Source organism: Gracilinanus agilis, chromosome 6 (assembly GCF_016433145.1).
Source record: "Gracilinanus agilis isolate LMUSP501 chromosome 6, AgileGrace, whole genome shotgun sequence".
Lineage (NCBI taxonomy): Eukaryota > Metazoa > Chordata > Mammalia > Didelphimorphia > Didelphidae > Gracilinanus > Gracilinanus agilis.
Window position 1 is genome coordinate 46675473 of NC_058135.1, and position 25101 is coordinate 46700573.

A 25101-nucleotide genomic window follows, 5' to 3' on the forward strand; every position below is an offset into this window, starting at 1 on the left:
ATAGATATAGATATAGATATAGATATAGATATAGATATAGATATAGATATAGATATAGATATAGATATAGATATAGATATATCTACCTATCTACCTATTTTTGGTAGCTGGCACAGTGGATAAAGTACTGGGCCATCTGAAATCATCTTCCTGAGCTCAAATTTGGTCTCAACATTTATTAGCTGTGTGACCCTAGGCAAGTCACTTGACTCTGTTTCCCTAGATTTCCTTATCTAAAAAAATGATCTGGAGAAGGAATGACAAACCACTCCAGTATCTTTGCAAAGAAAACCATAAATGGGATGATAAAAAATTATACATATCTAAAAAAGACTGAACAAGAAGAAATGTGCATACATTCACATATATATATATGCAAACATACACACATGAGCACATATATTTGTGTACATATATATTCCTTCCAATGTGAAGGATCTGAATATTAAATGACCATATAACTGAGACAGGCTAGTCTGAGGGTCCTCTGAGTTAGCTTCAGTCTTAAGAAGACCTAGATGAAATGTGACACTGAGTCTTTTCATAGTATCACAGTGAATCTAGCATCTCAGCTAAAATGAGCTGACATTTTATTGAGCAGGAGCCAAGGCATGTTTTTTCCAGAGCTGAAACAGCAGAAGCTTAATTTTGTGATGAAGAATGACAGCGAGGATGGATGAACTCAAGAACAAACCTGGCTCAAATGGCAGCTTGATTCTATAGGAGCCAGTTGTTGCCTTTTGGAGAGAGTAAAAAGCAATGCTTTCCTAACCACTATACATGTCAAACTTTTATTTATCAGGAGAAATTCAGCTCAACTCAAAATTGTGGAAGGCTCTGAAAAGAAGGATCTCTTGGCTGAGGAAAGAAGCAGTGCTGTTGAGACTGAAAGTCAAGTTTCATCTGCTCACCAGGTCCTTGGCTTTGAGTTTCTTGATGGACTTGAAAACTTTGACAGGTGTGTATGTCAGTGTAACCTGAAAACAGGGCTGAAAGACAAACTCCATTCTATTCCCTTTCCTTAGATTCTGAGCAGAAACTGAGGGAAGAGATGTGAGGGTGGGAGAAGGGAACCTTTTGAAAGACCCCATAGAACCAGGGTGAATCATGAAAACTTGTCTGGTGAAAAGTCAACATTTCTTTCCTCCTTTCTTTTTTATTTATTTCTTTAGCAATGAAGATGTCACAATATTGGAGCATGTTAACGAATGCACTGGGAGTCAAGGTTACACCAGGCATTGGGAAGGGGACAGGGCTAGGAGAGCATCATAGTCCTGATTATTCTTGTCTGGCTGAGGCAAGAAGGTATTGCTCAAAACATAGGCTTGCTTCAATCCTTGTTTCCAAGTTAAGTCATCCTAATTGTATTTACTGCCAAAAGTAAGTGCTGTGTTTGCAGAACATTAATTGCCTGATCTTAAATCCACATAAGTCAGGAGCTACTGTGTGAGTACTCCCTTGGCAGCCTTGGGTCTGCCCTCTCATGCATATGGATTATGATAGGACACTGGGGTCTCTCATTACTTGATTGTATAATGCAGCTCTCAACCACACACAGACATGCTCAATTAAAAAGGTAACCATATTGAATCTGTGTTGCTGACTTTTAAACACAGACCTTTTTTTCTCCTTGGGAAAAAAAATCTAACTAGCTAAGCATTGTCCAAGCAGTGGAAGGTTATTTCAGATTGAGCAAACTCTTCGCTGTTAAATAAGCTATATCGGATTTTTTTCTAACATATTCTCTTTCAACATAAGACTTTCTGTTTTGTCTTTCTTTTAAATATGTGAAATTCTTATATAATTTGAGAGTAAAAATCTAGACTGGATTTTGGAAAAGTCATTTCAATAATCAGGGAAAAAATTAACTATACACATATCTATTTCTAATGTTTTCATTGTCATGAACACCTATATTCTTGGCATGGGAGAGACCAGGAAGCCTCTGATGAACAAATATGCCCATTAACTTGATGAGATGATGAGATATAGAACTTTGTGGGAAAGGAAACTTCCACTGTGGTAGATCACACACTCAGTTTCCTATCTTAAAGAACACAGGCGACTACCTTCCCAATGACTTCAGCTGCCATCTGATAGTTTACTGAGGCCTTGGAGACGAATTTTTGCACCCTCTCTTTATAGTCTATAAAAACTATCTGTGATATCCCTTTTTTTTCTCCAATACTATCTTACCCTTGGATTTCTATAATGATGTGAAGAAAAGAAGGAAGGCATTTCTCTTCCTATGCCTTCAGATTCCTCATAGGAAAAGAAAATAGTGATTTTTGAGAGAAGCATCTGTGGAGATGCTTGACCAGGTAAAATGAAGAAAGGAGATTTTGGAACTTCAATACTTAGATGCTTTTTTCAGCCTTTCTCCTCTTCTTCACAACCATCAAGGGAGAGTCCAATGGGTTATTTATATGCTTCCAATTTCAATGTTTTACTTGTTAAAGAGTTCCTGTGAATCTTTAGTGTGTTATGTTTTTTCCTGTAATGGGAGAAATAAAGACTATCACAAAGTCAACATTCATATTACATATGGTGGTGGTGGCTCCTTTTTGTACTTAAAGGGGGCTAAAGTGACACAACTTTGATGGAGTCAATGTACAATCTGTCTGACAATGAGTGTTTAGACCAATATGAGTTTGGAAGGCTCTACATAGGACAGACACAAATAGGCTGTATGAACATCAGGAATGGAGTCATCTCTAAATTTGCATTGCTCATGATTCTTTTTAGATATTACAATTTTGCATTTCTCAAAGATAACAATGCCTTCTTTGATGAGGGCTCATCATGCAAGATGGTCCTGTGCCAGTGTCTCCCATGTCTCCCATTCAATTCCAGAGTTCTTCAGAGAGACCTTGCATCACTTCTTCTGACCTCTGTGTGAGTTCTTGCCTTGTATGAGTTCTCCATAAAATAATCTTGTAGGCAAATTTATATTTGACATTCAAATAATGTGGCCAGACCATCAGAATTGGATTCTCTGCAGGAGATGCTTGGCAGTTCAACTTGAGAAAGAACCTTATTGTTTGGTAACTTATCTTGCCAGGTGATTTTCAGAATCTTCCTAAGACAATTTGAACAAAAGCAATTTACTTTTCTGTCATGACACTAGTATATGTCCAGATTTTATAGCATACAGCAATGAGGTGGGCAGAATGACTATCTTGTTTGTAGTTAGCCTACCACTTCTTTCCTACATTTTTTTTTTTGGAACTTCCTCAACACTGAGCTAACTCTGGCAGTTCATAAGTTAACCTCATCATCTAAGTAAACATCCCTCCAAAGTTTAGCATGTGGATTTTAACTAATAAAGAATATGAGGCCATTTCTCTGAAAATAACATTGTTTTTTTGATGGGGGATCTTTTTCATTTTTCATTCATTTCATCTTTCTCAGAGATAAAGAACCCCAGTGAGTCTTATGTCTTGCTTATCAAAGAAGTTGTCCTCTTTCTGATTGGCCTGACTGACCTTTGGACTTCCCCTGACAGTTCCCATTGGTAGACATTTTGAAAGAGAAGGTGGACTTAGAGACCACACCTGCTCCCTCATTACTTCATCACAGGAGAGATGGGGCCAGAAGATGCCAGCACATTCTTTTATCAGCCTTACCTGGCCTGACCACCTCAGTTTAAAATAGTAAAAATTCAACATGACTGGTCAGTTCCTTAATCTTTCAAATGGACTGGAATTCACCATAGCTGATTGACCTTGTCCTTAATCCTTTTATCCTATTACAATTTTAATAACAACATCAAAAGAAACCAGTTTGATAACCTGGGGGTGAGAAGAGGTGGAGAAGGGGTAGAACTTGGGAATATCCTCATGGTTGGCAGCAGGCTATTTCAGCCTGACCTTAAGAAGCTTAAAGAGAAAATGATTACACATAGTATCATAATTAAAAATTAATTTCCACAAAAGTATACTACTGAGTAAATGAACTTATCCATAGCATTAACATTTTCTCCATTTGCTGTAATTGATGGTTCCACATTTCTATGGTATAGTACAGGTTGGTAGAAAACCTCTGTTTTCTTGGTGTTAATCTTCAGGCCCAAATTAGCATAATTGGCAGAGAATTGATCCATACTCTATTGCATCTCCATCTCAGAGGCTGCACTGGGTGCACAATCATTTGTTGTTGTTGTTTTTCATTTATTTTTACTTTTTTTTTAGAAAAATTTTCCATGGTTACATGATTCATGTTCTTACTTTCCCCTTCACCTCCAACACACCCCTCATAACATGTGTCATCAATCAAGACCTATTTCCATATTATAGATAGTTGCATTGGTGTGGTCATTTCCAGTGTACATCCCCAATCATGTCCGCATCAACCCATGTGTTCAAGCGGTTGCTTTTCTTCTGTGTCTACTCCTATAGTTTTTCCTCTCAATGTGGGAAGCGTTCTTTTCCATAAATCCCTCAGAATTGTCTTGGGTCATTGCATTGCTGCTAGTACAGGAGTCCATTACATTCGATCACAATCATTTGTAAACAGAAAGCTATGCACTAACTTTCCCTCCAGTTTAGTTTTAGCTTGTCCCCTTTTCAAGTTAAAAAACTTACCATTAATGCAGTAGCTGACCTTAATGCTCTTTTCATCCTCATTGAAGGGGTTAAAAAATTGCTGAGAATATCAAGCTAAAAAGCATGAGAGCAAGTATATAGTCCTGCTTTTTGCTGGAATGGAAAAACACCATGGCTTTGCTCCACAAGAGTAGTAATTACATTTAATACCTTGTCTTCATTTGTAAGTTCAGTTAGAAAGGAATTGACTTTACCTGATGAATGGCTCTAGCATTGGTTGATGACATTCTATTGAAAAGAAAACACTATGGTAATATTCAGTCCATTTTTCCAGGATCATTTCCTTATCAGCGATTAGTATGGCTTTATTAGCCCTAAGTAGTTGAAATGCACCATAGGTCTTTGACACATAAATAGCCTTCAGGGCATCATAGAAACACTTTGGGTTGCTACGATTAGCATAAAACTGAATTTTATCTGCCTTCTTACTGAGCCAAAAATCTTGCATCTCTCTCTAAACTTCATTTCTATTTTGCTTTTAATGGAATTAAACACTGACTTCTTAGAGACAGAAGAACTGTCCTGCTGGTAAAGCCTGTGAATTTTTCATTTTTCACTTAGTAGCTTTTGAATTTCCAATCATTTTCATTAAACCAACTAACCAATGTAAGTATTCTGGCCCAAATGAGTAAATGCAGGACTGTACATCAAATATCTGAAAACTGTCCACTCTTGCCAAACATGTGTTGTCTTGACTTTCCCTCCAAGTCAGCAACAGACTATTCATGTATTAAGAAGTACTCTAATCTTTTGACATTTAGTCTTCTGGTAGTCATTTTGCCTTGGGGCCATCACTTTTGTTGAATGCAATGCTTATCTTGGAGAGGATAAATCTATGATCAGTCCAGCACTCTGCACCACACTTTGCTCTCATCACTCTCACATCCTGTATTTTCTCATGATGACATAAAATAGTAAATTCCAGTGTTTGTTTTGAGGGTGCATCCACAAAGTTTTATTGCAGAAGTCAACCCTATGTGCTGGGCTGACTATATTCAGGGTTATGACTACAGTTTCTAGTGTATCCACACCTGATGTTTCATCATTTGCCCATCACCACAGGACTTCAAGTTGGAGTACAATAACAAAAAACAAAAAAACAAAAAAAAATCCCCAATATACTAAAATGCAAAATGGTAAAATGGTAAGGGTGTGGTTTTTTTGACTCAATATGTAATAGTGAAAAGGTTGCCAAATTGTAATAATTAAAATTAAATTATGAGGCTGTTAGTAGCTTTATTACATTAAAGTAGTGATAGTACAGAAAGGGAAATATAGGAAAGAGGTAGAGAGCAGTTTAACTAAATACCCTAATTGTCGTTCTAATGGAATGAGGCTCATCACCAACAAAGGCTCCTTCAGGTCCAATCTCCAGTCAGAAGTCTGTGAGAGTTTCTTCAGCAGAAGTCACTGGCACAGTAGTATCTCCAGCAAGAGTGTTACCAATGCAGGAATATCTGTTCAGACCTCTGGTTTGGTCACACCTTTATAAGCCATTTTCTCCACCACTAGCTCTCCCACAGCACATCTCAGGAACCAATCATATTTCCTTAATTTGCCTGGCACCACCCGGGGGGGGCAGTGCCTGTGGGATCAGTTTCCTGTCTCTAAGGATGGATCTGTACTTGCACATCAAAGGTAAAGGATCTTCAAATTCCTGACTAAGTTAAAAGGGTGGAGCACTCCAAGTACTTAGTTGATTAAGTTAAGATAAAAAAAATTCCCTTTCACAAATATAAATTAGATTTCAGTGAGGCAAAGTTTTGCCAAGTCAAGTTAGCCTCCCTCTCTTCCAGAGTCATCAAAATCCAGTGCAGGGCAAAAGTCAAGGTAACTGGTGATGACTGGGGATACAGTGGATAACCTTGGCATCCTTCAATGTCTGCAAGCTCTAAGTGCTCCAGAGAGAGGCTGTGGTTCCTCTACCTTCTTAGCCTGTTGGAACAAATTGTTCTTTTTTGGAGAAATTGCCCATTTCTCCAATGCCCATTTCTCCAGTGTAAGTCTTCACATATTTGGGATAGATGTCCCACTCACTCACCAATAGGTTTAAGGCCTGTTGGCTATCCTCAATCTGGTTTAGTATACTTGCCAAGATGATTTTACCATTATACATGCTATAGCTTCTTGGAGCCACAGATAAGAATTGGGTGAACCCAAAAGGTTGATGAGCAACCTTGAAAAAGGGCTCAGCAAGCCCTCTCACCAGAGATGCTAGTCCTCTCTGAACAGCCTGCAGACCCTTAGTATTGCATATCAAATACCTATGAAGGGGTAGGGACATGGACCACATCTAAAGTTTACTCAGATTTCCCTCTACAATGATGGCAATGAGTCAAAGAAAGAAAATGATCCCTTTGGGTCAGCCTTTAGGATCAGAAGGAGATCTCTGTGATTCCAGAGAACAATAGAGGTGGTAGTGAGGAACATAGTATCATGGATATGGGTAACACATATATTCATTATCAAAATCTAAAGAATTAACTGATTAACTAAGAGAGTTGAGGGAGAAATAAATGAGCAAATTATTAAGGCTAAAGTTATTAAGAGCATTATTAAGGCTAAATTTTTTACTTCTATTATCAATCTTTTGAATTCAATTTTATTTTATTTTCAGGGCTTAATTTTTTTTCTATTCTCTCTTCTAGGCACTGAAAAAAACAAGACAAATAAAATTCATCATAGATAGAAACAAAACAAATAAATAAATCCCTACAATTCTATTGTTAATCTTAAGTATTTGTTTACAATTTCCTATCCTCCCTCCTCATCCACAGAGTGAGGTATTAGGAATGTATGGCTGTAGAGAAGGCAAAGAGCTAAATCCTCTTTGCCATGTTCCCCTCCCCTCTAGCATTCTTGAGTAATGTCAGGCAAGAGGTACAACCTCAGAGAAGAGCAGATATGAGATAGGGAGACTGAGGTAATCAAGGTCTTTGCTCCAGGTGTCCCTCTGTTTACTGCTAGAAGAAAATAATAAGTTCTCAGAATCCTAAGAAGATTACACTTCTCAGAATCCGTTTTTGTTATTGCTTAGTTTTTCATGCTAGGTAGGTTGGAATTTCCCATGGGTCAAAACTATATCTTGACTAATATAGCTGCTGGGTAGTAGAGTGGATGGATTAAATCATGAAGTGCTGAACTTCCAGGTGTGAGCGTTTTCATTTCCCATTCTTTGTATTCTCACCACCATTCTATTGAACTCTGCTTGACACTCCCATCTCCTGATAGATGACCTCCATCCCCCAATTGATAAATGAAAAGACAATTTTCAGATGGAGAAATCAAAGCAATATATAGATATATATGGGAAATGTTCCAAGATCACTACTGAGTAGAGAAATGCAAACCAAAACAATTCTAAAATACACACCAGACTGGCTAAAATGGCAAAAGAACAAAGCAACAAATGTTGGAGGGGATGTGGAAAAACGGGGACACTAATACATTGTTGGTAGAGCTGTGAACTGATCCAACCACTTCAGAGAACAATTTGGAATTACATGCAGAGAGTTATAAAACTGTGTACACTTAGACCCAGAAATATCTTGCTGGGTCTGTTTCCCAAGGAGATTAGGAAAAGAGGAAAAGAACCCATATGTTGTAAAATATTTGTAGCAGCTCTCTTGGTGGTGTCAAAGAATAGGAAACTAAGGGGTTGCCCATCAATTGGATTGAACATATTGTGCTATATAATTGTAATAGAATACTAATGCACCATAAGAAATCATGAACAAACTTAGAAAAACAAAAAACTACTACCTGGAAGATCTATACAAGGCAATGAACAGTGAAGTGTGTAGAAGCAGGAGAACATTATACACAGCAACAAAACGAATACTGGGAAAATAAACTTAGAATGTTATCTCCAGAAAGTGAGCAGAAAGATAAAACATGAAAGACAATTTATATGAACATGTCAGCCTCCCTGATAATATCCTATGTGATACAGGTTGGGCAGGGAAGGATTGGGACACTTGTGGATGGGAACTATTATGCAGATAAGAAGAAAAGTAAGCTAAACACATAGGAGATGTATGATTTTATTTGTTTAATATCTTCTTTTTCATTACATATAGAAATGCTTATTTTGTTTGGATTTGCAAATATTTGGAATCATAAAAATAAAGAAAAAAAGGAGTCGATGGCTTCTGAGGTCCTTTCCATCTCTAGATCAGTAATACCACGAGCTACGATCTGGTGAACTAATGGCACATTGGATTGAATTGTGGGCCAGGAGTCAAGAAGACGCATCTTTTTGAGTTCAAATCTGACCTAAAACACTTAGCCATTTGATCTTGGGAAGTCATTTAACCCTGTTTGCTTCAGATTCATTATCTGCAAAATAAGCCAGAGAAGGAAATAGCAAACTACTCCAGGTTCTTTGTCCAAAAAAACACAAGTAGGGTTAGACACAACTAAAAAAATGACTATACAAATTTGATCATCCAATAAACAACATGTACACAAACAAACAAATTCAAAATATATACAAAGTTATAAAGTAATTTCAGAGGAGTTGAGGAGGGAATGCTAACAAATAAGATGAGGAAAAGCTTCCTATAAGAGGACTTGAACTGAGCCTTGAATGGAGATAGGAATTCTGACATGAAGGGGGAAAATATTCCATTCATTAGGAGGAATGTCATGTATGGGAATAACAAAGGGACCAATTTGGATGGAATGTAGAAAGAATGAAAGATTAAATTCTGATAGCAAAGAACTTTAAATGCCTAATAAAGGAGTTGATATTTTTTGCTGGAATCAATAGAGAGCAACAGAAGCTTCTTGAATGGAAACCAATGCTGGTATTAGATACTGTACTGCCTTAAAGGAACTCACAATACTATTGAGCAGAAGTGTGAGATTTGGGGCTGTAAAACTCCAAAGCACATTGAGCTAGGTTAATATATAATTGGGAAAATTTTAATTAAACAAATAAAAATATAATCAATCACAGTTAATATTAATTTGTAGTCTTCAAAGTAAATATGCAGCCCATGAGGCTGTTTCTTTCTGAGTTTGACACCACTAATAGGAGAGAAAATGTGTGCATTTAAAAAAATCCTATAATATTGCAAGAACATCAAAGACATCAAAAGGATTATCTATTCTTAAATACTTACTGATTAATTCAAAGTGATGAATCTGTTGATCAACAAACATACTTAGTTTTTGTTATATTCTATTTAATGCTTACAAACAAAGAACCAGAAAAAGAACGATGAATTCCCCTTTCTAGAGATAAAAAAAAATCTTGCCTAACTGAGCTAGACTGGGGACTTGATTATACCACATAATCATTATGAGGCAAAGCAGGAAGAGATGTGAGTGGAAATCAGGCAATATTTTATAGAGGAAGTAGCACTTGAACTGAATCTGGAAGAAAGGGAAGAATTTTTGTAGGACAGAACTAAAAAAATTTTTTTTCATTTATTTCTTATAAAAATTTTTACACTAAATAAGTTTTATTTGTATCTTTTGTCTACATCAAAGTCATGTCTGGATTTATGCTCCCCACCCCAAGCTCCTAGCAATAATTGAACCCTAAGTTGCTTAGCTCACTACATCTTAGACTACCACAAGCTCAAGATATTTGCCAACTTGTCTTCTCTGTAGAATGTAATTTTTAAAGAAGGAAATAGGAAGGTCCTAAGCATAGTGAACACAGAATAACCTTTTTTCTCAAAATGCATTTCACCATACCATTACACATCATATAAGAAACAACTGATTACTGATGTAGAAGTGATTTCGGTAACAGCCATCTGTGTGCAGTCAGACTATTTATTGATTGAAGTAAAAGTCAAAATTAATAGACAACTTTAGAAAATATAATGATGAAAAGAAGACACAGCATAAATACAAGAATTCCAGTCATGTGTTTAAAAAAATAAACCTGATCATTCTAAATAAATAAAAAAGAAACAATTAAATGAGTGTTTTAAATGTTATTTTAAGATTTAGTTTAGAAAATAAACTTCCACCAAAGAAGAATTAATGTTTAAAGGCTATTTCATTGTCCAGCAATACAATTTGTCCTACTGATAATGAGGAGGCACCACCAGTTGGGATCTCCAACTCCATCATGATAAAGAATGTCTTCATGTTTGAATATACAGAGAAAGAGTCCTTAGAGTATAGATACAGATTCCATTTGCCTTGAGGCTCCATGATGTGAATCAGGTTCTGACTTGTAGAATGTTGTGATTAATTGGAAAGGGAGAAAGAGAAATGAAGCCTTTAACTTTATGTTGGATGATGGGTAGTGTTGGTCATGTATATTATATATAGCTTCCCCACAGTGTCACCAAAAGAAGTTGGTCAAAAACTAATCTAATTGATCCACGCTTATATCTACACATATTATTTATGCATAAGCAAAATAGCATCATGAGACCCTTAGGCTAGTGATATATTTAGCCTCTGAAAACAATCAACAACTGGCAACCATTAACTTGTTCTATAATTAACTGCAATGAACAAATACGAAGATATTGACTCAATCACCATTTTTTAACCATCAAGGACCTAGACATTTGATCTTTTACCATGCAGCTAGCAAAATGAGAATTAATTCGATACAAAAATATAGTCTTATTTATTATTACTGACATTTCTAACATAGGCATAAGTGTACTAACCTATTCATACACTAACTTTAGCAAGAGAACTAGAATTTAGAAACTTATTTGCAAAAAATATTTGCAAAATTTTTCTTAGTTAATATTATCTGATTAGTTCATAAAATTAGATAGATGCATAGATAGGATTCATTACTTTGTTCTAGTTAGCAAAATTAGCCTTAAGAATATTTATGAATGTTTAAATGTAATTTATTTCCTTTCTGTTCAAAAGAAAATTTTTTTTTTCAAAACTGAAATCCCCATTCCTTTCCTATGCTTTTACCTTAACCCATCTTAGTTTTAGCTTAGTTTAGTTGTAGCATAGTTTAGGAGATAGCAACCTTTTATTATTTTGCAAACTTAGTTAGGGATAAGAGCTTAGTGAGAATTTAGCTTAGTATAAGAGTAGTAATCCCTTAGACTTTAGTAACTATTAAGATGGTGCTAGTTGCACATTTTGAAAAGAAAAGGGGCATTTGTAGTACAGAGAGAGGGGGTCAGATAGTTTTTTCAAGCTTTGGCTGAGTTCTGAAATCAGTTAGGGGTTTGGAATCTTGAGGGAGAGGAGTGAGTTGGTTTTGAGGAATCTCGTGGAGAGAGATTCTGACCAGCTGAGCTGCTTCCTTGCCTATCTGTAGAATTGAAATTTAGTCTAGCTTTGAAATATTTATTTAAGAATTGTTAGTTTAGATAAACCCTTTGTATCTTCATTCCCTATATTATCTCCTACCTTCCCTCCCTTACCTTATATGTCTGTGGAGTGAATAAGGAGAGTAATTAGAGAGGAGTTCAAATCTGTGAGGGGTTTAACTATAATTTGACAATATCTTATCTAAAGAAATTGGTTAGTCATCATTTTATTCCCTGTAGACATCAAGAGCACCTTGAAAGTTGAGCTAAGGCAAGACCTTGCTCAGACTCCATCTCTGCCTCCCTTCCCCCGCCTGAGGTTCCTGAGATAACAGTTAGTGCTTCCTCAATCCACTTTCTTGACAAATCATCCTTAAAGATAATAAACCCTTTTGTGTTTCAACAGATCTATTAGTTAATTTGTCAGTTAGTTATTAAGAGAGGGAAGAAGAGGGAAAGAACCAACATACTCTGGGCTTGAAGGGAAGCCAGGTATCCATCTTGAAGGAAGGTGTAACTTCAAAACAAGTCCTTTCCTGTGAAATTAACTAAAGCCTGTAGTTAATTTCAGTTCAGTCTATTTCTCAGTTTGTGTTTAAGTCTGAGTCCTAGTCTATAAACCCTGCTGTATTTGCCTGTTTAGATTAATTCTCTCTCTCCCTGAAGATCTTGTTTCTTTCAGTGTTATACTCCTGACTTCAGCCCTATTATATCCTGAATCTCCTTATTCCAGCCTACCTGTAACCTAGATTACCCACCTAGCAAGTCCCTGACAACCTCCTTTCAAAATTCCCTTGTACCACACACCTTTCCTCAAATTATCCCCATTACATCACACTTCCTCAAGCTTGGTTAATTGAAATAATCTCTGATGACAAATCTTATCTTCAAAAGGTTTTGCAATGTGATAAAGAGGAAGAATAAAAATGTTTCCTCATTCTGGGAGTTCAGACCTTAGGAAGGAAGACACAAAAGACATCAATGCATTTTTATCACTTAGGGGATAAGAAAAGTCAGTACAGGATTGAGGAAACTTCTGTACTCCATCTTGTCCCTCTCATTGATAAAAGGTACTCATTCTGTAAAGGGTGGAGTTCGAAAAGAGAAAAATGGGGAGAGCCTTCTCAGGAATTGCATTCTGGATGCAAAATATCTCAGCTACCATCACTATAATTTGTCTTCTGCTTTTACCCTCTTTTTCTTATGTACTTGTAGAAAGATCTAGCATAGAATGTTGTTATTATTTTTTGGTTTGCTTTGCTTTTTGTTTTCTAGAAGCAACTTTTGGATTCTTTCAATTAATGCTTTCCTGATTTCAGAAAAGTTCAGGATAGCTTTTTGTATTATTTCTTGCATTATTATATTCAGTTTGAAAAATTGTTATTGGTTTTTTTTCTTCTTTTCTTTACTTTCATGAATTTACATTTTCAGTCTCTTGTCCTCTCTTTTATTTCTTTGATAAGAATGACCACTTAAGCTTTTCTGCTGTCAATTTTTTTTTACTCTCCATTTTGCTTTCATAATTTCTTATTTCTTTTTTTTGATGAGCATCTCATGTGGTTTCATGATTTCTTGGGAATGCTTATGCTGTTCCTTATCAGATGCTGATTCTTTTCCTTTGTCATATAATATTTATTCATAGATGCCTATATTTATTTAGCTGATCTGGAGCTACTGTCCTTTTCATCATTACTAGTTTTCTAATTTATTCTTTATTCTTTTCTATGTCTTCGGCTTTTCTTTCTCTTGAAATCTATGATTTCAGGTTTTTTTCCATTGCTCACTTTATGACTCCTTCCTCTTTGATTATGGTTTTCTTGGAGGTTAGACACCAAAGTCTCTTCAGTTTCCTCCAGTAATTTTCATTAGATTGTGAGCTCCTTGAGAGCAAGAATTGTGTTTTGCCTCTTTTTTTTTTTTGTGGGGTGGAATATTGTTTATGTTTAGCAAGGTGCCTGGAACAAAGTAAGTACTTAATAAATGTTTATTGGTTGATCGATAGGAAGCTACTCACATTTCACCACCCTTCCTCTTCCTCAATTGACTTCTTGGGGGACATGTGTAGCATGCTTTATAGTTCTGAAAACTCCACATTTAGTCATGAAATCAGTCTTTTCATCAATGCCACAAATCTTGGGCATGAGGGAGAAAATCATTTTTTCTCTTTATTTTTCTTAATACTTTATTGTTTTTCCTCATGATTGGCTAAGATTAGAAAAAGAGGGGAAATAAATAAAATTAATCCTTTTCAAATTAGACTTTAAATCCAATCAAGTTTAAAGTGTCTGATTGTAAACATCTAGTTTCTTTTCTGACTCCATTCTTATTTGGGTCTGTGTTCCTTTTCTCTATTAATGGGCTCATCAACTTTAAACAAATATATTTACAGAGACAAGACAAACTCTTTTACTGGCTTGCACTCTCCTATCAAATCTCAAATAGAGACTTGACATGAAGGTTAACTAACTTCTCTGGGACTAAAGCCAAATCTTAATAACTTTCTGTACTCTTTAAAAGGGTGAAGGAAGGGACTGTTTTATCTTTAAGTTTCTTTTTATATTCTACATTGGCCTTATCCAGGTCTAAGTACTAAATTGAGAATTGTTTGCTGTATTCTGATAAAAAAAAAAAAACAAGAGTTAAACTATTTTAAATGGATTGTGGGAATTTTATTTTTTGTTTGCAAGACCTTCAGCAAGTAGCAAGAAGCTTGCAGAAATGCAGTGTGCAAGAAGAAAAGAGGGAGCTTTGCTAATTTCCCATGTGGAATGGGAGGCAGAGAGGATATTTAAAAACCTGAATATGTTTCCTTTATAGTATCCCTTACAGACTCTATGTGAAAACCTCTAGTAATGGTAAACCTAATTCATCTTAAGGCAGTTCATTCTTCACTCTGAAGAATAAACAAATGAGCGAATGAATAAATGAAAAAAATAGGTGTTTTTACTATTTGCCAAATAATGTGCTAAACCCTGGGGATACACATAGTAAAAGCAAAACTCTCTGTCCTTAAGGAATGTACTGTGGGAGTCAAAATATGAAAGAAAATTCAGCTGTAAGAAACAATTTTAAAAGACATGGAAATCCTAAAGGTAATATGATTGGAAAAGCCAGGAGAATGATGTTGACAGGGTCCAAAAGAGGTCTTTTGTAAACCTTTTAAATAGAGGAGCACTGGATATAATAGAGGAACCCCTGCATTAAGGAAGGGCTCTTCATAGATGCCCACAGCCACAGTTATCTAAGCCAGCTATCAATCTACTTAAATAATCAACAGCTGTCCTCAATGACTAACCAAGAGTCATAAAAAAAAAAAAAAGGAAACTTTAGCTTGAAGGTTTTTTAGCTTTTCTATAAATATAGCCTTTTGTTTCCCAGCTTTAGTTTCCATCAGAAGGTCAGATGACAGAGCAGCAGCCTGTAGGTAAGAGAGACAGGCAGATGGTTAAGTCTGGAGGACCCTAGGAGTCAGTGGCCAGGGGATATTTCGGTCTTATAGCCATTTGTCTCAGTGGAAGGAACAGAGACTACCATTTCATCTAACCTTTGGGACCAATTAAGCAGCCAAGATAGGCTCTGGGCAAGCAGGAACTGAGGATGAAGTATAAGGAGGGAAAATGAGAAGATTCCCCAGTAGTGTCTGGAATGACCACCTGGCCAGCCTGGATGGGTTCTGGGTGGCTCAGAGGAGGTAAGGGAAAGAAAAAGTAGGGAATAAACATTTATTAACTGCCTCTTCTATAATACTATGTCCCAGATACTGTGTGAAGTTATTTCATTTATATAAATGTTTTCATTTGTTACCATAACCCTAGGAGTTAAGGGAAGGTTGCTATCACAGATCTTCATTTTGCAGTTGAGGAAACTGAGGCAAAGAGAGGTTAAAAATGATTTGTCCAGAATCATGCAGCTCTTATGTGCTCATAACTAAACTTAAACTTGTCTTCCTGACTCTAGGTGAAGCTCTTTCTGCCTCAGCAAAGGAGGAATGGGCAATCATCCAGTAAATCTGTGGATTTTAACTGTGGAATAGCTCTATTTACTGGAATTTTTCCCCCCAGTAAACCTAAGTCAGCTTCTCTGCAGCTGCCACACATTGTTCCCATTCTGCCTTCTGAAGCCAAGTAGAAACAACTTAATCCCTCTTCTCCTGGAAGACAGAATTATTATTTCAGACTAAATATTCCCAGTTCTTTGAAACAAGGTTCATGTGACATGATCTACGGGCTTTTCAGCATCTTTGATGCCTGCTCTGGACCCACTCCAGCTTCTTCATGTTCTTCCTCAAAAGTGCCCCCACAGAACTAAACACAATAGTCCATATGCGATTTGCTAAGGGAACATGGGCCTGACTGCCCTTCCCTCCTCTTAGACACTGTACTGTTTTCATCCACCCGGCCGGCCGAACATCTGTTTTTCTTGACTGGCACTTCTCAGTGTTAATGAATACTGAGTCTGCTGCCGAACAATACCTTTTTTCATGTTAATGGGCCATTTCCCTCACTTTGGACTAATTCTGAATATATTTGTGGGCTTTGCTTAAAGTATTATGACATGAAAGTGACTCAGTGGACTCGGCGCCAGGAAGACGAGTTCAAATCTGGACTCAGGCATTTCCTAACTATGTGACTTCTCAGGAAGACACTTAACCCAATTCACATGATTTTCATCATCTGTAAAATGGGGATCTTAATGGCACCACCCTGTATTGCTGTGAGGATATAATGAGTAAAATTTGCAAAGCAATTTGCAAACCTTAAAGCACTATATAAATATTATTTGTCATTTTATTATTAAATTGAATTACTTCATTGAATGACATTGAATAACATTCATTGAAATAGAATACCTTATCTTGAATGGAAGAAAATTAATAAGAAGCATTAATTAAGTTCCTAGTATATATCAGGCATTATTTTAGTCACCGGGGATACAAAGACAAAAATGAAATAATGTCTGCCAGGGAAGAGCATATATTTTATTGAGGGAGAAAACACGTCCATGGTTTGTTGTTGTTCAGTCATTTCAGTCATGTCCAATGCTTCATGACCTTCTTTGGAGTTTATTTGACAAAGATCCTGGAGTGGTTGGCCATTTCCTTTTCCAGCTCATTTTACAGATGAGGAAAATGAGGCAAACAGGGTTAAATGCCTTGTCCAGGAGTATTTGAACTCAGGAAGATGAGCCTTCCCGACTCCAGGCAGAGACTCTATCTACTACACCATTTACCTACCTATGTATATGATTAAGTATTATGAATAGATCTTTAATTTCAGCTTGTAAATCAGAAAGAACTCTTACATGAGGAAACCCCAACCAATGCCTGATGTGATCTTTTCTGAAACTTTCAGTTTCCTAGAACACTGAGGATTGGAATTTGCTCAAGAGTCACACAGATAGTACATGTCAGAGGCAGGACTAGAACTTGAACCCAAGTATTATAGGCTCCAATGCCATTTCTCTTTAAGTAGAATAATACAAAATAAATAAGGGGTGGACCTGGGATTTGGGGGATTGGGAAAACTGAATGAAGAAACTTCCTTTAGCAATGCAGGTGGTACTTTGTAGTTCTAGGGTTGCCCAGACTTAATTCTGAGAAGTAAACCCCAAAACCCTTCCCTAGCCCTGTTCCCAAAAACCTAGGATAGGCTGCTTAGGAGGTTTAAAAAAAATTCATGGAGTCATGTATCACCCTGACGATTTCCCTTTTGTCTTTGGAAGGGACTTTGATGGAGTAGAAAAACTCATGGATTTCAAGCTGGAGAATTTGGATTCAAATCCAGGCTTTTTGACTATGTCACTTTGGGCAAGGTTTCTCAATTATAAAATGAATGCAATAAATTAGCTGACTTCTAAGGTCCTTCCATCTCTAAATCTATGATTCAATGACAATGAATGCAGGGTAATGATTATTTACATTATTTCATTGTACATTTACTCTTTATGTACAGTTAAAATTATTTTCATTTTAATAAAAGTTCAGAAAACTACTTATATAGGTTTTTTTTCATAGTGGAGTCAGATAAGCAGCATAAAGGACCACTAGGCATTTTCTCTGATCCTCACTCCAAAATAGGAATTTTATGCCAAGTGATAAAACAAGTTTAGTTGTTTCCAGAGAATAAGGCACCCAGAACCTACTAAGGTAAAATCCTCAATCTGTATTATATTATTATATTAGCAACCCTTCTCTGGCAAGTGCCATATAAGCTGATACAGAAGACTCCAGGAACTGGCAAGGCATCCATTTAGTTTTTCATTTCTATAAAAATTTTGGAAATGTAGGCCAGTATAAAGAGCTGGTCTCAAGTCCTGAATTCAAATTTCCCTTCAGATATTTAAGTTTTCAGTGCTCTAAGGCAACTATTTAAGAAACTAACTGACAAAGGTTTCCTCACTTGCAAGCTACCTTTATGATTGAAATCACATGCCCAGGTCTCATCCTCTATAAAAATTTTTTGAGAATTGTCTAGATATGCATACTTGATCAATATTCATATTTTCTTCAGTGTACAGTATCTTCAAAATTATACAATTGACTGTAAGTTGTATAGTTGCAACATCTCTTGACTATATTATTTGTTGGCTTCAAAAAAACAAAAAAATACTTGTCTCAACCAATTATAGTCTTCAGTCTCTCCTTAAGCAAGGTGTCTCTCATGCATATGGAAAAATACTACCATATTTTATGATAGATCTCAATCTCTACATTCATATAACTTTGTTGAATAGTCAGTGGAGTATTTGAATCAAGCTAGGTACAGAGCAAGATTACATGTTCACCAAAGGTGTTTGCTAGTGTCAGGAAGGTTATTCTTTGTTAAATCAAATGGAAGAATTGCTTATTGTCCTGGAAGTGCTCTAGAGTATTCTGTTTGCAGATAAAAAATTTTTTTTCTGATTTGTGAACAGGGATTTCTCCTTCACAGCTGTAATCATTGGAAGGAACTGGACCTAACAACTCACATAAGAGAAAGATAGCAGCTAAAAAATGAGGATAGCCCAGGTTACAAGTTGAACAGGTGATTCAAGGAATTAGTTTATATAGATTTTATATTTATATTTACTTATATTTATAAAGATTTTAAATTTTGCAAAATGCTGTATACATCTCTTATTTGATCCTCACAAAAACCCTGTGAGACATTTGCTAGTATTATCTTTATTTTATGAATGAGTACAATTGTGGGACTGGACCCATGAGTTACTTATGTTTGCATTGTTGATAGAAGACCCAGTCAAAAAAAAAAAAAGGATCATTGGTGATGCAGTCTAACTTCCTCTAAGTAATCTGTCCTCACTAATATCTGGGCTCAGCTTATTTTCCACACTTTTTAAATCTTACCATGTTGATATTAGGCAAATATGGACATTCAGTAAATTTTAACTTTAAAGCAGCTCAGAATTCTTACACTCAAACAAAACACTGACCTCAGCCTCCCTACTAGCAGCAATTATCCCTGCCCTTGCCCAGCTTCAAGTTGCTTCCAATTGGCAAACAAACAAAAATTAATTAATTTAAAAATTTTTTTAAATTTAAAAGAAAAATTAAAAACACCAACATTAATGATGCTACATAACTGTGAATTGTGTAACGCAACATTGTTAGGAAAATCCAATTTTCACTGGCCCATGGAAAAATGCATAGTTGTCAGCAACATTACTTGACCCCCCCAAAATAGCATTAGTCAGCAAAGATATGAATGATTAGAAAAGGAAATGGGTTGAGCATGTAGTTACAAAGAGAACACAAGGGCAAGCTCTAGTAGCAGAGAAATATTTGAACTAGGAAAAGGCTACCAGTCTGGCCAAGTCAGATCTTCCCCACCTTTGAGAAGCCTACATTTTAATGGGAGAAGATAAACAAATAAGATGAAAATGAAAGGTATGATGAGGAAAGAAATAAAAAAAATGTTAGTAGTGTAGCTTGAAAAGGGATAAAAAATTGGCCTTAGCTACACTGTGCATTTTCTTTAAAATGGAGGTTCCACAACATCCAGGAATTGATGTAGAGCAAAAGGAGCAGAACCAGGAGAACATTATACACAGAGATGGATACACCGTGGCACAATCGAATGTAATAGACTTTTATACTAGCAGAAATACAATGATCCAGGACAACTCTGAGGGACTTATGAGAAAGAATGCTATTCACATCCCAAGAAAGAACTGTGGGAGTAGAAACACAGAAGAAAATCAATTGCTTGATTACATGGTTTGATGGGGATATGATTGGTGCTATTGACTTTATTTATTCATTCATTCGTTCATTCATTTATTTATTTTGAAAAACCCTTACCTTCCATCTTGGAGTCAATATTTTTTATTGGTTCCAAGGCAGAAGAGTGATAAGGGCTAGGCAATGGGGCTAGTGACTTGCCCAGGGTCACACTGCTGGCAAGTGTCTGAGGCCAGATTTGAACCTAAGACCTCTAGTCTCTAGGCCTGACTCTTAATCCACTGAGCTACCCAGCTGCCCCCAGTGCAACTGACTTTAAATAATCACTCTATTGCAAATATTAATAATATGGAAATAGATCTTGATCAATGATATGTGTAAAACCCAGTGGAATTGCTCATTGGTTATAGGAGGTGGGGAGGGAAAGAACATGAATCATGTAACTATTGGAAAAATACTTTTAGTTTAATTAATTAATTAATTTTAAAAAATTAAATTAAATTGAGGTTCCAGGAGAAACTGACCAATGAGAGGAAAGGGCTTTGGAGACAGAGTGAACCTCCAGGGTGAGGAAGCCACAGAGATGGACTGTACTTCAAGGGTGAGAAGGCTATTGTTACATGCTAGAAAAGAAATGTATAGAGTCAGGAGCAGAGCTAGGAGAGGGACAAAGGAATTGGTGAGCGTCATTGACAAAAAAATTTAGAAAATGGACGCTAAATATTGTCTAAATTGTGTTCCTTTCTTTGTGACCTTATCACCTAGTTCATCTTTTGCTAAAAAGAAATATACATTCCTACAAACATGAATATAAATTATACATCTTTTATGTTAGTTGACTTTTCAATATCTGAAACACACACACAGACACACAAGCACACACGCTTATGAGTTGTTTTTAGGCTTGCTGGTTTTTCACCTGAGGGAAATAAATTTTTCCCACAGACTAGGGACAAATATGCCAATATTTCATGAGGAAATCAAATTCTCACAATACTGTAGAGGGATTATTATGAACATCATTCACATATATTGGACTTTCAATTTGTCAGGTTGTTTGCAGTCATTCATTGGAAGTCAGAGAAAGAACTCTTTGTTACTACTGGCCCCATGCAGCACGCATTCTAATATGCAGATACTGTGCCTAGAGGAAGGCTAATATTCACAAATTTGGTTTATCTTTTTTTACTGGTTGGTTGCTGAAATGAAGAGACACCTTGATAGGTTTATAGTATTAAAAATGTTGTTTTAGTACAATTGTTTCCTCTACTTCACACTGAAATATATATACATATATGTTATTAGTTATTATTAAAATCCAAAATGAGGTCATGGAGAGTCAGACATTGACTGAATCTCATGAACAATGACTATATATACATATATACAGGCATATATAGTAACATAGATAGATAAATATTAGTCATAGATAATTAGATGTACAAAATAGATAAATTAGATTAGTCATACCTGGTTTTTTGTGATCCTCATTTGAGGCTTTATTGACAAAGATACTGGAGTAGTTTGCCATTTCCTTCTCCAACTCATTTTTCAGATGAAGAAATTAAGGTAAACAGGGTTAAGTGATTTACCCAGGGTCATATAATGTGTTATTCTCCTCAGAAGGGAATGTATATTTTATAATCTATAATGTAAAGTTTAAATTCTTTTGAGAGTAATTTCAGGATAAGAAATTTGCCATCTTCCCAGAATCCAGACAATGAACCTGTATGGAGAAGGCACCATGAAGATACCTGCAGAAACCTACACTGCATCAAGAAGATCCGAAATGACTTTGGGGTGCAGTTGATTGAACTATAGGGAGTTGAATGCATTTATTTATGCCAAAGGAGACTGCCCCCAACTGGCTTTTTGTCAATGTGCCTAGCAATCATTGGATCATTGGTTTTGTCCTCTTTTCTTTTTATTCCCAAATTTCTGTAATTTAAAAGTTAGTATGTTTAGAAGAGCTTTTGGGGAGACCAGTCTCCCTCATGCTCTTCAGGGGGAAATGTGGTATTGGAAATTTGGGGGTCCTTGAAATAATTTGAGGTCCATGATCTTCCTGTGGACATTTAGGGCTCTTTCAAACTACATTTCCCAAGAGCCAACTGGCTTCCTCTCTTGTGTAATCACGTGGACAGAAAGCATGATAACATAGACAGAAGGATAAATAGTGAGAGTTTAGATTGGCACTTCCTCTCTTTGGTTTTGGAGTGGAGCCTGTGACATTGATATGGCAGAGTGAATTCCAGTTGCAAGCTGGCCAAGCCACAGCTCAGAATTCCCAAGAACTCTGGGTGAGGGGGGCAGTTTAAGGCAGTTAAGGGTAGTTGATTCCTGGGGATTTGGAAGTGAGCAGGTCACTCTGTTTGCTGTTCCCAGGACTTATTTGCTCAAGAGGGTTTTAGGCTTGAATCTTAACCAAGCCATTTTAGTTCTCTGCTGCCAAGCTGCTTTAGCTTGACTAGACCTTCAATCAACATCATAATTACCTCTAATTAGTTGTTTAGACCATAGGAGAAGTTTATCTATAAAAGTTAGAGAGCTAATTAGCTAACCAAGATACCTTTCCCCTCTGGGGGGAGGGGCTGATTGGACATAACAGTTTAGGGCTTCCCAGACCTTATATATCCTTGCTGAATCTCCCTTCCTTCCCTTTCCAACATAACATTAAACCTTTCATCATTTGGGAGCTGTGCCTGGCTATTATTTAGGGAAATATTTATACCTCCTCAAGTTGAGCTTCTCCTGCAGTGTAGTCCAAAAGCCTGGCCCTTCCTCTGTCCCTGAAAGCTTCAAGACATCAAGCTTTTACTATTTTCTCCTTACTCAAAACTATGGGGAAATAGTTTAGAGAAAGTTAACATCTCTAGGAGTGTTGTCCTTCATAGTTTCCTGACTGAGCCCAGAAGATAACAGATCAACCTCCATTTGTAACTGATTTCCTAACTGCTTGGTGGGAGGGGGTGGAAGCAAGGAGCATGCCCAAGATCTTACCCCTCCCTGCTTGAGAGCCTGTGTGTGTGTCATCTCCATAAATCAAAGATAAACAAGACCTGATTACTCTATAGACCACTGGCATTTGCAGCTTCCCACAAATATCACTGTTTAACAAATATAACAAGCCAGGATGGGGAAAGGAGGTAACAGGGTGCATCTTTTAAAATGACTCTCAGCATGGCCTGTGGCTTCATTTTTCTAATGGCTACCAATAAATCTTTTAATACCCTAACATTTTTAAATCTATCCTTTTATATCCATTTTATTTCTTACAATAGATAGTAAGTATCTGAAGCCAGGTTCTTCTGACTCCAAGGCCAACACTCTATACATTGCACCACCTAGTTGTCCCATATATTTTTATATATGTATGTCTGTATATGTACATCTACATGGATATTTGTATGTGTTAGGTGGCTGCAATAACTGTGTATATCACTTTTTTCAAGTACGATATGAAAGACAGTCTCAAAGAGTGGAGAGGGCATTTACACCGGCGGTGGGAAGATAAGAGTTTGAATCCCACATCTGACACTTATGAGTTGGGTAACCATGGCTTTTACTTAATTTCCTTAACTTTTTAAAGCTTCAGTTTCCCTCTATGAAAAATGGAGAGAGAGAGAGAGAGACCACATTATATAGGATTGTTCTGCTTATCAAAAAATAATATGATGTATATAAAATGAGGTGATGATAAAATAAATATAAAAAATAATCTAAAACAATGTAAAGTGGTCTAGCAAGTCCCAGATTTTGAATTATATTATAAAGGAATAAAGATCAAAATTCTCTGGTACTGGCTAGGAAATAAAAAAGTAGATCAATGGAACAGAAAAAACATACTACAAAAAGTTGTAAAAGATTATAATAATCTTGTGTTTGAAAAAAGGAAAGATCCAAGTTTTTGGGAAAAAGAATTATTTGGTAAAAATTGTTGGGATATTTGGAAAGCAGTCTGGCAGAAATGAGATATAGACCAATATCTTATACCATTTACCAAGATAAGATCAAAATGGATACATGACCTAGGCCTAGAGGGAGATATGATAAACAAATTAGAAGAGCAGGGTATATATCTCACAGATTTATGAGTAGGAGAAGAATTTTTAAATAAACAAGAGATAGAAAGCATTGTAAATTATTAAATGGATAATTTTTAATATGTTGAATTGACAATTTTTTGTACAAATAAAACTAGCCAAGATTAGAAGGAAAGCATAAGTTGGAGGAGAACATTATAGACAGTTTCTTAAATTTCTAAAATATATAGAGAACTTTGTCACACATAAAAGAATATGAGCCATCTCCCAATTAATAAATGATTAAAAGAGATGCACAGATAGGTATTACAGGGAGAAAATAAAACTATATATAATTGCATGAAAATATACTTTGAATCATTATTGATTCAAAAAATGCAAGCAGAACAATTCTGAGATATCACCTCACACGTAACAGAATGTTTAAAATAATAAAAGGGCAAAGTGGCAAAGAATGGAAGGCATGTGGAAAAATGGGGATGCTAAAACCCTGTTAGTAGAACTGTGAACTGATCCAACCATTTTGGAGATCAATCTGGAATTATGCTCAGAGGGAAATAAAATTACGTATGCCTTTTCACCCAGCAATACCACTATTAGTTTTATTTCCTAGGATGATCAAAGAAATAGGAAAAGAAACTATATTTCTAAAATATTTATAGCATCTCTATGGTGGTAAAGAACTGGAAATTGAAGGGATGCTCAACAATTGGTGAATGGCTGAACAAGTTTTGATGTATGAATGTGATGAATACTACTGCTTAGTAAGACATGATAAAACAGGTTAATTTTGGAAAAATATGGAAAAACCTACATGAAATTATGAAGAGTGAAACAGAGCCAAGCAAATATTATATACAACAGAAATATTGTTTGAAGAATGACTTGTGTATGCCCACCCCAGAGAAAGTTGATGAAGAGAAATAAGATATAGTTTTATATACATAGTTCTTTTTGCCAAATGATGTAAAGGAGTTAAATGGGTATTTAAATGTAACAAATAAATTAAAAAATAAAAA